This window comes from Symphalangus syndactylus, chromosome 4, assembly GCF_028878055.3.
Source record: "Symphalangus syndactylus isolate Jambi chromosome 4, NHGRI_mSymSyn1-v2.1_pri, whole genome shotgun sequence".
In the NCBI taxonomy this organism is placed as follows: Eukaryota; Metazoa; Chordata; class Mammalia; order Primates; family Hylobatidae; genus Symphalangus; species Symphalangus syndactylus.
This window is the reverse complement of record NC_072426.2, coordinates 39951895-39966462: the sequence shown is the minus strand read 5'-3', so window position 1 is coordinate 39966462 and position 14568 is coordinate 39951895.

Genomic DNA, 14568 nt, shown 5'->3' with positions numbered 1-14568 from the left:
TGCGGAGGAAACTTAAATGTGATTTTCCAAAAATCAAGCAATAATTAGGCATAATTAATCACTAGAAACCGAAGGAAGCAATCAGAGATAATTAGACAAGATCTCATACTTAAGTCAGTTGAGCAGTAGCAACTAATTTTTGTTTAGTTCATATCCTGGATATGATGTATTTTTCTGGTAAAACAAATATCACCAGAATACAGCATCAACATTCAACATTTTTGGAAAAATAAAACTTTAGTTCTTATATAATGTCATAGAAATTACTACTGTATTACTCTGTTTTCACACTGCTGATAAAGACATATCCAAGACTGGGCAATTTACAAAAGAAAGAGGTTTCACTGGACTTACAGTTCCACATGACTGGGGAAGACTCACGATTATGGCAGAAGGCAAGAAGGAGCAAGTCACATCTTACATGGATGGCAGCAGGCAAAGAGAGAGCTTGTACAGGGAGATTCCTGTTTTTCAAAACCTTCAGATCTCATGAGACTTATTCACTTTCACAAGAACAGCACAGGAAAGACCTGCCCCCTACAACACGTGGGAATTCAAGGTGAAATTTGGGTGGGGACACAGCCAAACCATATCATCTTCTAAGCAAAATATCTTGAAAATTAAAGACTTACATTAGAAATTTTAGAAAGAATTATTTGACAAAAATTGAACTGTACCACAATAATAACTAGATTCTAGGGTAAACTGATTTTTCCAATGTGTGGTTGAATTCAATGGGACATAGTATCACAACTGAAAACATTATAGATGTACTGCTCTGGCAACTGAGTAGGAAGAAAAGAATGTGTTTTATCTGCTTTCTTTCTCCTGTATTATATATGCTCATAGCTGGATTTCCTCTTTCACTGAGGTGAGAACTCACATTTTTGGGGATAACTTTTTGAGAAAAATTCAAGAATAAGGCCAACTCCCCAAGCAGACTACAGGGAAAATTTGCATTAAACCTTAGTTAGAACTTATAGCCAGTAGCTGTAATCAGAGGAGACTCAGGCATTCTCTGTGGTGAGATTCTGTGGTAAGATTGCAATCTGTACTGCATTTGGTAGAGCTGACACCCAGTGCTGGGAATTCAGTTTTTCAGAGCTGTGCTTCTTCATTCATTGCAAATGAAATAAAAATCTTAAAACTTAGGGGAAAGGAGCAGAATATAGACTTATAGAATTAGTTTCATTGCTATCACATAACATAAAAGCTCTGAAAGAAGTCATAGTAAATATACACCATATTTGAATACATTATAACTGTATGGCTTTTATATTACTCTTTATAATTCTTTAATCTTCCAAATTTCCATGATGCCATTTGTTGATATATACCTCCTTCCTCTTTATTCAAGAATCTCTGAATAAAAATGGGAGCTTCTCTTTTCATTAGAAAGGCCAAATAAATTTTATCTGTGCTTGATGGATTGCACTTGTTCTTCCTTCTCCTCCCTCTTCTCTGTTTTCTATATTCAACTTTATCAAGCTATAACTCATATAATAAAATGCGCCTATTTAAGGTATACTGGTTAATGCATTTTGAATTTTTTTCTAAATTGTAATGCATGTAACCACTCAAGTAACCAGTATTCAATCAAGATAGATAATATTACTTTTATGCCCCAAGGTTTCTTTATGCCCAAAGGGAAAATGTCTACAGAGATTTCCAGGCCTGAATATATGGAGATCTGCAGGCACCATGAGGATTGCCTTTCCTTATAAGCTAAATGAGAAATAATTAGAGACTCTGCAGCAAAGGAGGAACTTATTTGACTTAGCTGAGGGTTTGTATAATCAGCAAGTTGAATGAGATATGATGATGCTCCTCCTCCTAGTTTATGGGAGTAAAAACCTGCTTTGTGTTAAAAGAGAAAATTTGCTGGGAATGCATAAAGATAGCAAATGCCAACACTTCAAGGTAATGTTCATTAAATCTCTACCCATATTTTTTAATAGAGCTGCTGTAAACAGAATAATTAAATAAAATTCAAAGAAAGAAGCTGAAATATTTTAGCAAGTCTTTTTCCTACCACCTTTCTCATTTTTGAAAAGTTTACCTTCTTGTTGACTACACATATTTTTCCTTGCGTTTTTGATATTGGCTAATGTTATTTTTAGGATAAACTTTAGGTTTTTTTATATTTCTGTTTAAGCCTTTTATATAATCAGGGCATTACAATTAAGGTGTTCTCTCACTCTGTGATACTATTGTAACCAAGTCCAAGCTTGTCCTGCTCACCACACAACAACCATTTTCAGGGTTTGCTGGCTCTCCGAAATAAAGTTGCTTTCCTTGCCCAAACAGGAGTTTGAGGAAGAAGAGCAACTTTATTTCGGAGAGCCAGCAAACCCTGAAAATGGTGAACTGATGTTCTAAAGAACTGTCTTAGGTCAGTAAAAATTTCAGGCTCTTTTTATGTTAAAGTCAAGAGGAAGAGAAAGGGATTGTGATCAAGAGGTGACCAATGGCCACAGGCATTTGGGTACCAGTGAGGATCAGAAGAGGTTTGGAACTTCTTCATCCTTGGTCGGGTCACAATGTTCCTATAAATCTTTAACAAAACATAGCTAGTTGTTTATATATTTCCCTTTTAATCCCAGAGTTAGTTTCAAAAACTGCATGATTATTATTTTTGTGTTTTTTCTTAGTGCTCTAAAATTATCCTAGCCTATGCGCAGGAATGGGTAAAGGCCCCTTAAACAAAAATGGAGTTAATTATGTTAGCTCTTTTGCTGTTTCATTGTTACAATTCCCCACTTTCAAAGCCTCATTCCACAGTCTTGTAAGGTTAGGGACAGTGGGACATCGTCTCTCATCTGGGCACTTCTTGCTGAACATGGTCAATGTGGGGCAACTGTGGAAATGAAACTATTTGACCTGGCAGTAAGTTGGTGTTCAGGACCTTATACTTTCCAAATCCTTAGAAGGACCCTATCTCCCAATCAAAAAGGATGTAGGGCCATGTCTGTGGGATGAGTGGTCCTGCTCGAAGCAAACTCATGACATGTAGTAAGCGTAGTACCTACAGTATTAACATATGTGGCAATTGCTGTATCTCTTAAAGCATCAGTTGGTTTTTCCACTGGGGCAGAAACCTGGAAGTGGCCTACCATATCATATTTCAAGGAGACTCAACTTTAGCCTACATTGGGGAGCCACTCTAATCCACAACAGGGCAACCAGCAATGACTTATCTCAAGTTAAATTAGTTCCTCACCATATTTGCTCTTTTTTAAAAGATTATGGTTAATCTTTTCAGTTTTTCCCATCAATTATTGTCACCAAGATGCCAATCTAAAGGTTGTAGAAAAAAGTGAGTCACAGTCTCCCCTGACATTATTGTAATCATCATAGTCTTTGAATCAGGGGATAGATGAGTGTTAACTACAGAATCTGTGGCCTCTGTAGAAGAAAGTCAGATGTTTGTACCAGCTGGGTGCAGTAACCCACACCTGTAATCCCAACACCTTGGGAAGCTGAGGCAGGCGGATCACTTGAGATCGGGATTTCGAGACCAGCCTGGCCAACATGAAATCCTGTCTGGCCAACATAGTGAAACCCTGTCTCTACTGAAAATACAACAACAACAACAAAAATAGCCTAGCATGGTAACAGGTGCCTGTAATCTCAGCTATTTGGGAGCCTGAGGCTTGAGAATTGCTTGAAAGCGGGAGGCGGAGGTTGCGATGAACCAAGATTGTGCCACTGCACTCCAGCCTGGGTGACAAAGCAAGACTCTAACACACACACACACACACACACACACACACACAAGACATAAAATAAAATTTAAAAAGTTAAAAAAATAAAAGTTTGTATTCCACTGTCAGTTGCACCTGGGGCTCCTGTGGAGATATAAGGATGGGTTGGCTAAAAATATGCATTTAACTAGTTACAGGAGGATCTATATTCATGAAGGTGATCCTGACACATACATATTGAACACACATTCATACAGCATATGACCCTGATTACCTTGTGGTGGAGACTTAATCCTTGCCTGGCATGGCTTTAGATTCGTTTATAATTTGTGTCTTATTTCTAAAAGAATCTGTTTTGTCAGTCTTATAATCTCTATTTTAACATTCATTCTGATCAGTTGATGTGCCTAAACCATAAAATAGAAGGTATAATGAGGCATAGTTGACCTCCTGTCCCATAAGTGTTGGGAACTAAATTGTTAAGACACTTTTGGAGAGACCAAAGAAGACACTCGCATTGTCCTCCCTTGGCCAAAGAAGGTGTCCATTCAGTTGGTGGGATGTTAGGATTTTATTTTTATAGTTTACATTCTTCCTTTTTGGTCAAGACATGCCAGAGGCAACATCAATTGCCAAAGTTTTATTTAGTTTAATGTCATTGCCAGGATGGTGTGGCTATCTGCCTCAGATCCATTATGTCACTTGGTGGGACCCCTAAGGCCAGTGGGGAATTAGAGTCAAAAGACTTACAGCCAATTAAACATTCTAGGCCATATGGGAATGGAAGTGGCCAGAGGGTCACTAACCATTAGAACCCTTTTAAGTAACATTAGAGTCAAAAACCAAGAGCCAAAAAGAAAGGTTACAGGATTGACTTGTCTATAAGTTCTGTGTGTTGATTCATCAGCTGCATGGGCACTTGTGTACTTGTCTTTAATTTGGAAGTTCTGAGCTAATTTCATCCCTAAAAACTGGCACTTAACAATCTCATATGCCCACCTCTTTCATGATAGTCCCTGGACTTAGAGGGAAGGTGGTTGATATTGTATAGCTTTAGCAGCAGTGTGTTGGCAAAGCAAAACAGATGGGCCCAGTGGGATTGAACAGTTTTCAAAATCTAGAGATATTAGATGAGAGAGAAATGTAATCTTTATTGTTTTACCCAATTTCTGTAAGTCCTAAATAGCCCAAAAAGAGAGAGAAAAAAGGTTTTCTTAACTCTGTAAAACCAAACATAAAGAATTAGCAACATTTCAAATAAAAAGGTCAAAACCCCTGTCTGATTTTGACAATGATAGGAAAAAGAAGTTCACAGATAGCTAAACATTCAAATTATCTAGAATCTAGGACTCAGATTGAATGAAAATTATTAAAAGAGTCTCAGTGTTTTTTAATACAGGACTGTTCATATGTCTCATGAAGGTAGTTACTTTGATTGTTATGTTTTCTCAGGTCTGAAGATAAGTCTGTGGTTAACTAAAGTTTGTTGTCAGATACTGGCAGGAGTTGGTGCCATCTTTAGATAAGATCTTTGTACTCTGAATCAAAGCCCTGTAACTTAACAGCACAGAATTAGTTAATAGCACACGATAAAGGACCTTTTCAAGGGGAGTGGAGGTGGTGATACTGATATAATCTAACTGGAAGCTGTGAAAAGGATTCTTCAACCTTACAGTAATTTAATTTGTATAGCTTTGATAAGTCCCCAGTAATAAGTCTAGTTCAGAGACTTAGTTTAGAGTTTTGATTTTGAGGACGTTTATCAAAGATGTTAAAAGGCTTGCAACATTTTATCAACATAGAATAATAGTTATTCATTTAGGCAAGAGTGATAATCAAAAGACTTTAAAAGCAATACAGAAAATTATAAAATATAAAAGCCTTAACCTTTTTAAAGTTTTTCTAAGTAATCAGAAACCTAATAAAGACAGCATAGTAATTATCTTGATAAAATGTAAACTCTTGTTTCTTAACTCGATTATGAAAAAAGCAAAGAAAAACCTGCAGTTTGACTGCTTCTCCTTATGGTAAGCCCATTTAGATAACCTAGAAGTCAGACTTGATAATAAAGGTATTAGACATTAACCAGACACAGGGAGTGTGTTCAAGGTATGACTATAGCAGGAGAATATATGACTCTTTGTAACTGCATGAGAAGTTTCCCAGTTACATGAAATGTTTCAGAAATATGAAGAAAAGCAAAGAGGACAAAATCAAGTTAGATTTCTGGAAAACATTACTTTTTTAGACATTCAGGATGAAGCATTTTAGCATCAGGCCACAACAACAATTAGAAACAGAAAAAAAGAGTTACAGGAGCTAAGATAAAAGTTGAGAGAGAGTGATCATCTCAGGCCTTTTAAAAGGGAGAGAAACAATGAAAATAGTGATACACAGCAAAAGCTGAAAATTTTTTTGTGTTTTTTGTTTCTTTGTTTGTTTGCTTGTTTAGAGACAAGGTCTCACTCTGTTGTCCAGGCTGGAGTGCAGTGCAGCAGTTGTGGCTCTCAATGCAGCCTTGACCTGTTGGGCTCAAGCAATCTTCCTACCTCAGTCTCCTAAGCACCTAGGCCTATAGGCACATGCCATCATGTCCTGATAACTTTAATTTTTTAAAGTTTTTATGAAGGTAGAATCTCACTATGTTGAGATTCTCACCTCCTGGCTTCAACCAAATCTCTTATCTCAGCCTCCCAAAGTGCTGGGATTGTAGGTATGAGGCACAAAGTGCTGGGATTATAGGTATGAGCACCTGGCCAAAAGTTGAACTTCCAAGATATAAATCTAAAGAGTTTTGAAAAGGAGACAGGTCATAGAATTAAAAATAAAAACCTCATAATTTTATTGAGAGTAAATAAATACTTTCCTTTATAATTATAATGAACTTAATTACATACACAATTCCTTTCATAAATTCCATTTCGCAAACCTTATCATGATTTACAGAGACCATTTATGACATTTTTGGACTTTGTGTTTTTCCCATACTTCCCTCTCTTTTACAAAACCAGTCATTGTACTTTAGGATAAAAATTTAGCGTACTAGATCCCTTTCCATACAAAATTATTCTTTTTTCTTTACAATTTTCCCTACAAAAATACATCTTCATATCCTTAAGCTTCTTTGCATTGTTCCTCCTACTTGTTTCTTCCTACCTTCTTTCATAACTTTTAAATAATCTACAAATTACATAAAATTACCACTTTTCTTAATAAGAACACAACTTACAGAATTATATATTAACTAGAATTCTTATTCTCAGTAACCTTAAATTTCAGGAAGCAGCCAATTGTTACCTGCCTCTCAGATGTTAACATTTTATAGATGAAACCACTCCACAATTTTTAGTAACCTGTTTTCCATATGATAACCCTTTCTTAATTGAAAATTACCCAGACATCCAACAAGCATCTACTATTCAATTCAAAATAATTTTAAGATTTTAAATTACAAGGTTTATATGTAAGCATGTATCCCATTTACATGTACTTATTTATTTATTTATTTTTGAGACAGGGTTTTGTTCTATTGCCCAGGCTGGAGTGAAGTGGCATGCTCATGGCTCACTGTAGCTTCAACCTCCCAGACTCAAGTGATTCTTGCACCCAAATTTCCTGAATATCTGGGAACACAGTTGTGAGCCAACATGCCCAGCAAAAAATTTTTTTTAAATTTTAAGAAAACTTGTTTAGAGATGGGGGTCTCACTATGTTGCCAGGGCTGCTTTTGAACCCCTGGGCTCAAGCAATACTTCTACCTTGGCCTCCCAAAGTGTTGGCATTACAGGTGTGAGCCACTGTACCCAGAAATTCTTTAATTATTAATATTTTCTCCAAATTATTTCTGAAAACTTGGATATTAGACAATGCTAGTCATCATTTCAAGTTATTTTCTGGTTAACCATTTAGTATACCTTTGGAATACCAAGTATTCACCTAAGAAAGAAACTTAAAGTGAAACACATGAGCACTTTGCTGATAACTCAGAAAATTCAAGGGTTTTTATTGAATTATCAATATTAAATTAGTCTTATTTGTCAAAAAATTCACACAAACAAAGATTATTCTTTTTTTGGTTGGGTTTATAGTCTTATAACTTTTGTGGTTGTGCCAACCCCTGACACCTTAAAATTTCTAGCAGAGGCAAAATATAAGATAATCAGTAAGCCCACATAAAAAATGTATGCTTACAATTCCAAAGACATTTCTAGTTTTGTTTTATTAATAATTTTAAAATTATTTTTATTTACCAAAGATTACTAAATTTATGTGAACTTGAAAAGCATTTGGATTTACTTAATTTATGAGTAATCATTTACTTATAAGCCAATTCATCAACATGCTGGACATGACTTTAACATAATGCATGTACATACACATATGAATGCATATACACACAAAATCAAAGATCCTGTATCTTTTATCTTGGAACTCTAATCATAAGACAGCATCACGAAGTTACCAGCCTACAAAAGGTATAGCTGGATCCAAATTATTTCTGACAAAATTGAGACCTGTCCACATGGCTAAACTTTGCCTGATTGGTAATCCAGTGAAGGTTGTGGACCAAAACTTTGGGTCAAGAACATTTCAGGGAAGTTTAATAATTTAGAAAAGCCTCTTTTACCACCACCTCCTTTTCCCTTCTGTTTCAAATGAGTTTGCATTGTTTATGTTTTAGCTAGAATGGACTTAACTGTATAAGAAAAACAAAATCTCCAAGTAACCTTGAATTAGTGTCAGCATAAACCATGAGTTTTATCCCAACACCAACAGCTTACAAAGCTATTTCCTCTCACAGTAGATTCAAAGTAGGCAGAAAAATAAAGAGAAAAATAGAGAGCTTTAGAAGACTTTAACTCTATAGTTGCAAGTTAACCATTTGAGCTCTGAATTTTTCTTGCTGTAATTTGCTCATCAGTTTAAAATGTGCAAAAATGGGCCATAATATATAACCATCTAGGGTCCCAGAAAACCTGGCATGTCTTTTAACTTTCCCATTTTTTTAAAGATGTAACCCCAGAGCCCATAAAGACAACTGGAAGACAAATGCAAATGAACCGGTTCTCAAATTGGGTAAAAATCCAATAGCTGGCCAGGCGCGGTGGCTCATGCCTGTAATCCCAGCACTTTGGGAGACAAAGGTGGGCAGATTGAAAGGCCAGGAGATGGAGACTGTCCTGGCTAACACAGTAAAATCCTGTCTCTACTAAAAATACAAAAAAAAAAAAAAAAAAAAAAAAAATTAGCTGGGCATGGTGGCAGGTGCCTATAATCCCAGCTACTTGGGAGGCTGAGGCAGGAGAATGGCGTAAGCCCAGGAGGCAGAGCTTGCAGTGAGCCTAGATCACACCACTGCACTCCAGCTTGGGCAACAGAGCGAGACTTCATCTAAAAAAAAAAGAAAAATCCAACAGCTATTCCCCTCTCCAATAGCGCACTCCAGTCAATACATAAAGTGGCTTATTCCAAGGAAAAACCCAAATACGAGGAAGAAGGAGTTGTTAACTCTACACACCAGAGTGACCTACTCAGTCTTGGAACATCTCAACTTCCCCAGACACACCGCTTTTCCTAACACCAGTGAAGTGTTGCAGGCAGCTGATGCTGGGAAGAGGAAAGAAGGGAGATCCCCCAAGCCAAAGCAATTTTGGCAGCTGGGGTGTCCCTAGAATCCCAGCTATGGGGTCAGCTAGCAACAAGTAGCTTGCATTCAAAGTGATTGTTGCTTTGCTTGGTAGTGTGAACGCTGCTGTGCCCAGTTGCTCCATCTGTTGGATACCAGGCAAGCTAGACCACTTGAAGGTTACAATCCCATGTTGGGCACCAAAAATTGTAGCTTAACCCAGGTTCAGCTGCTTGCTGCTCAAAAGCCAGACTCGAAAGAGAAGTGTTGGTGAGAGGAAATGCAGGTTTATTCAGAAGCCAACTACCAGAGGATATGACCAACTAGTGTTGCAAAACTATCTCAGGTTTCTCAGGGTGGCCAAACTGGTTTTAAAGGGGAATGAGATTTTGTAATTATGAATATACAATTTTTTGTTTTTTTTTTGAGATGGAATCTTGCTCTGTCACCCAGCTGGAGTGCAATGGGACCATCTCGGCTCACTGCAACCTTTGCCTCCCGGGTCCAAGTGATTCTCCTGCCTCAGCCTCCTGAGTAGATGGGATTACAGGTGTGTGCCCCTATGCTTGGCTAATTTTTTTGGAACATACAAATTTTTAAAGGGAAATGGTGACTTGCCCAATAAAATGCTTAAATTTAGGTTAAATATGTCTCGTAAGTATTAAAGGCAGAAATATTTTGTTGAATTATTATACTACTCTCTTTTATATTTCATTTATGAATGCAAAGTATTTACTCGAACTCAGGGGTATCCAACTTTTGGCTTCCCTGGGCCACATTGGAAGAAGAATCGTCTTGGACTGCAAATAAAATACACAAACACTAATAATAACACTAACAATAGCTGATGAGCTAAAAACAAAAAAATCACAACAAAATCTCATAATGTTTTCAGGAAATTTATGAATTTGTATTGGGCCACATTCAAAGCTATCCTGGGCTGCATGTGGCCAATGGGCTGTGGGTTGGACAATCTTGCTCTAGTGTATATCAAGATTTAACTTTTAGAGGCATTAGTATAGGTAATATTAAAAATTAGCCATTGTATACACATACACACACATGCAACACACATGCATACACTGTGCTAGCATATACTATTAATTTATTTACTCAGCAAGCATATTTTGAACAGATCTGTTAGATTTTCTCAAATTTATTATTTAATTCTCATATTAAGATGAACTAAGTTTATATGTAAGATAATTCAGAACAATGCTGGATTAAATACCAACTCAAATATAATTGCTTCCTATGAATTTTATTTTTAATTTGCATTTAAGTATAATCGAGGCAGAGTGTAACATTGCCTCCACTGTTGCATGGATCATCATGAGATTTTGCCACACCAGGTCCTCCTAGGCTTTTCAGTTTTACTTTGGCCTCTTGGGATTCTAAAAGGCACTAGCATCTGGGAGCAAAGGTGAAACTAGGTGCAAAGCATCTAGATTCTAGGCACTGAAATCAGCTGAAGGACACCTACAGCAAATACGTGTAAGGACATTTTGAACTTTTTGTGGGAGTGTACAGGCATTGTATACTAGCACACAAAAGTCAGTGCTTAAAGCTGAAGATCCCACTGTATCAGAAAAAGATGAAAGCCTTGGGCTTCATATAGAAGGCAAAACTGGAGTCATGTGACTCTAAGGCAACACACAGTGCTATAATCCAGTAGAACTGGATATTTTTCATCAAGTCTAACTTGCCCAAAAACAATTCTCGCTTTGTATGTAATCTTAGAAGGTGAGGGAGGCAAATTTCTTCTTTCAGACCACAAGGGGAGGATTTAATTCAACTGAACAAAGGCAATAATTCTTCCCTTCTTGACCTAAAGGAATAATAACGGTTTGCAAAAGCAACCAATTTATAAGCCCTGCAGGCTCAGAGCAAATCTGGCTTCTGCATTAGTGCCCAGAAACTCGCATTTAATTATGGGCCTTGAGAAGGAGTAACTGACAAAGCCAAATTAACAGTCTCTTCCTTAGATTTGCTGTATGGAGTAATTCCCAGTTGCTTCTTTCTTGATTCCATACGCAATTGGAAATCTAGTAGAAATGTCCCCTCTTTGTTTAACCACAGGACTGATAGCTTTCATCCTCTGTCATGCATCAGGACTTGTTTCCATAGCAGCCACTTTGGGGAATGAAAAGAGCTTACATGATACTCTTTCCGTAGGTGAAATTTTAAGAATGAAGCATTAGCGTTCATTTGCGCAAGAACAAGGACTGCTTGGATACATTTTCTGTAAAGATAGGGCCTGTGTTCTCTTTATATAAGAACGTGTTAAGCCATTTAACAAAGGCTCTTCTTACTTGACGTGGGCTCAGAATCAAATTTATTCCCTGCCAACATTACAATCTTAGGCGGATTGCTCTCTATTAGTTCACAAAGGTGCAGAGAATCCTACTCAAGATTTTGCATTTATATTGTCATTTCTGCCCTGAATTACATATCAGGGTTGCAAAAGAGAAACCTGTCACATGTGTGCTAATTTCTCTATTAAAGTACCCATTTTGTAGCCTGAGATCCAGAAGTATGAATATGGAGGGCTGACTGCAGTCCAGGTACCATGTAAATAATTTTTCAGGGGATTCCTTAAATTCTACAATTTTGAGGGCTCAAATTTGGACCCATCATTACATTGACTGTGAAATACAACTCAGCAAGAAGTATTGCTAACTGAAAAACAAAAATCAAGGCTAAATCAGTTTTCACAACTGTCCTGTAATTTACCTCTAAATTCATGGAACTCTTCCTTTCTGTTAAATTACTCACTGAATGTGAAATATTTTCATCTATTCCTGTGGAAGAATCATAATCTCTATCCTCTCTCAAATAGAAATCTCCAGAATTAATTTCACCTTAAAGGCCTATACCTATAAATCCTAAATGACTACCAATTATTATATGTACATAAAAATTATTATAACCATTTTTGTGGCCACTATTTTTATTCCATATCCCATATCTAAGCAATGGTTTTGTCAGGTTCCCAACTGGAAAAATGTAAACTTCATCATGCTTTGCCCCACTTATGTAATGGCCACAAAATTATATGGATCTCATCTTACCTTATTTACAGCTCTTAAAATTCTTATCTCTTCCCACTGCCTCATCATTTCCACTCATAATATATAAAAAGAAGGAAAAAAATCTCTTTAAAATAATGATTTATTTACTTTTCAACTTTTCTTTTAGGTTCAGTCCAGGTTTGTTATATAGGCAAATCATGTGTTGTTGAGGTTTGGTATACAGATACTTTTCTCACCCAAGTAATCAGCATAATACCTGATAAGTAGTTTTTCAATCCATACCCTCCTTCCACACTCCCCTGTTACATAGGCCTTGGTGTCTGTTCCCTTTTCTGTGTCAACACGTACTCAATGCTTAACTCCCACTTATAAATGAGAATATGTGGTATTTGGTTTTATCGGGGGAACCATCCCCCAATATTTCAACACAGATTTTTTCTATTTTCCCTAAGTGTTGGCCTGTCTGAGAAATAGAAAGAGTACAAAGAGAGGAATTTTACAGATGAGCCGCCGGGTGTGACATCACATATCGGTAGTTCCGTGATGTCCCACCTGAGCTGCAAAACCAGCAAGTTTTTATTAAGGATTTCGAAAGGGGAGGGGGTGTACAAACAGGGAGTAGGTCATAAAGATCACATGCTTCTGAGGCCAATAATGATCACAAGACAAAGGGCAAAGCAAAGATCACAAGGCAAAGGGAGAAATTAGAATTACTGATGAGGGTCTATGTTCAGCTGTGCACATATTGTCTTGATAAACATCTTAACAGAAAACAGGTTCCAGAGCAGACAACCAGTCTGATCAAATTTTACCAGGCTGGAATTTCCCAATCCTAGTAAGCCTGAGGGTACTGCAGGAGACCAGTGGGTATTTCAGTCCTTTTCTCAACTGCATAAGACAGACACTCCCAGAACGGCCATTTATAGACTTCCCCCAAGGAATGCAATTTTTTTTCCTAGAGTCTTAATATTTAATATTCCTTGCTAGGAGAAGAATTTAGTGATATCTCTCCTACTTGCATGTCCATTTATAGGCTCTCTGCAAGAAGAAAAATATGGCTATTTTTGCCCGACCTCGCAGGCAGTCAGACCTTACGGTTTTCATCCCTTGTTCCCTAAAATCACTGTTATTCTGTTCTTTTTTAAGGTGCACTGATTTCATATTATTCAAACACACATGTTTTACAGTCAGATTTCATATTGTTTAAACACACATGTTTTACAATCAATTTGTACAGTTAATGCAATCATCACAGGGTCTGAGGTGATGTACATTCTCAGTTTACAAAGATAACAGGATTAAGAGATGAAAGTAAAGACAGGCATAAGAAATTATAAGAGTATCATTCAGGAACTGATAAATGTATGTGAAATCTTCACAATTTACGTTCAGAGATTGCAGTAAAGACAGGCATAAGAAATTATAAAAGTATTAATTTTGAGAACTGATAAATGTCCATGAAATCTTCACAATTTATGTTCCTCTGCCACAGCTCCAGCCAATCCCTCCGTTCGGGGTCCCTGACTTCCTGCAACATGATTTTCTCTTCCTGTAGTAATTTGCTTAGGATAATGGCCTTCAGCTTCATTCGTGTTGCTGCAAACACCACGATCTCATTCTTTTTATGGCTGTGTAGTATTTCATGATGAGTATGTACCACATTTTCATCAACAGTCTACTGCTGATGGGCATTTAGGTCTATTCTATGTCTTCATTATTGTTGAATAGTGCTGTGATGAACATATGTTTGCATATATCTTTATGGTAGAATGATTTATATTTCTTTGCATATATACCCAGTAATGGGATTGCTGGGTCAAATGATAGTTCTGTTTTTTGTTCTTTGAGAAATAAACAAACTGCTTGACACAATGGCTAAATGAATTTTCATTCCCACCACAGTGTATAAAAGTGTTCTCTTTTTTATGCAACATTACCAGCATCTGTTATCTTTTGACTTTTTAATAATAGCTATTCTGACTAGTGTGAGAGAGTATATCTCATTGTGGTTTAGATTTGATTTCTATAATTGTTAGTGATGTGGAGTGATTTTTCATATGCTTGTTGGCTGCATGTACGTCTTCTTTTGAGAAGCATCACTTCATTTCCTTTGCTCTTTTTAATGAATTTATTTTGTTTTGCTTGTTAACTTAAGTTCTTTATAGATTCTGGATAATTGACCTTTGTTGGATGCATAGTTTACAAA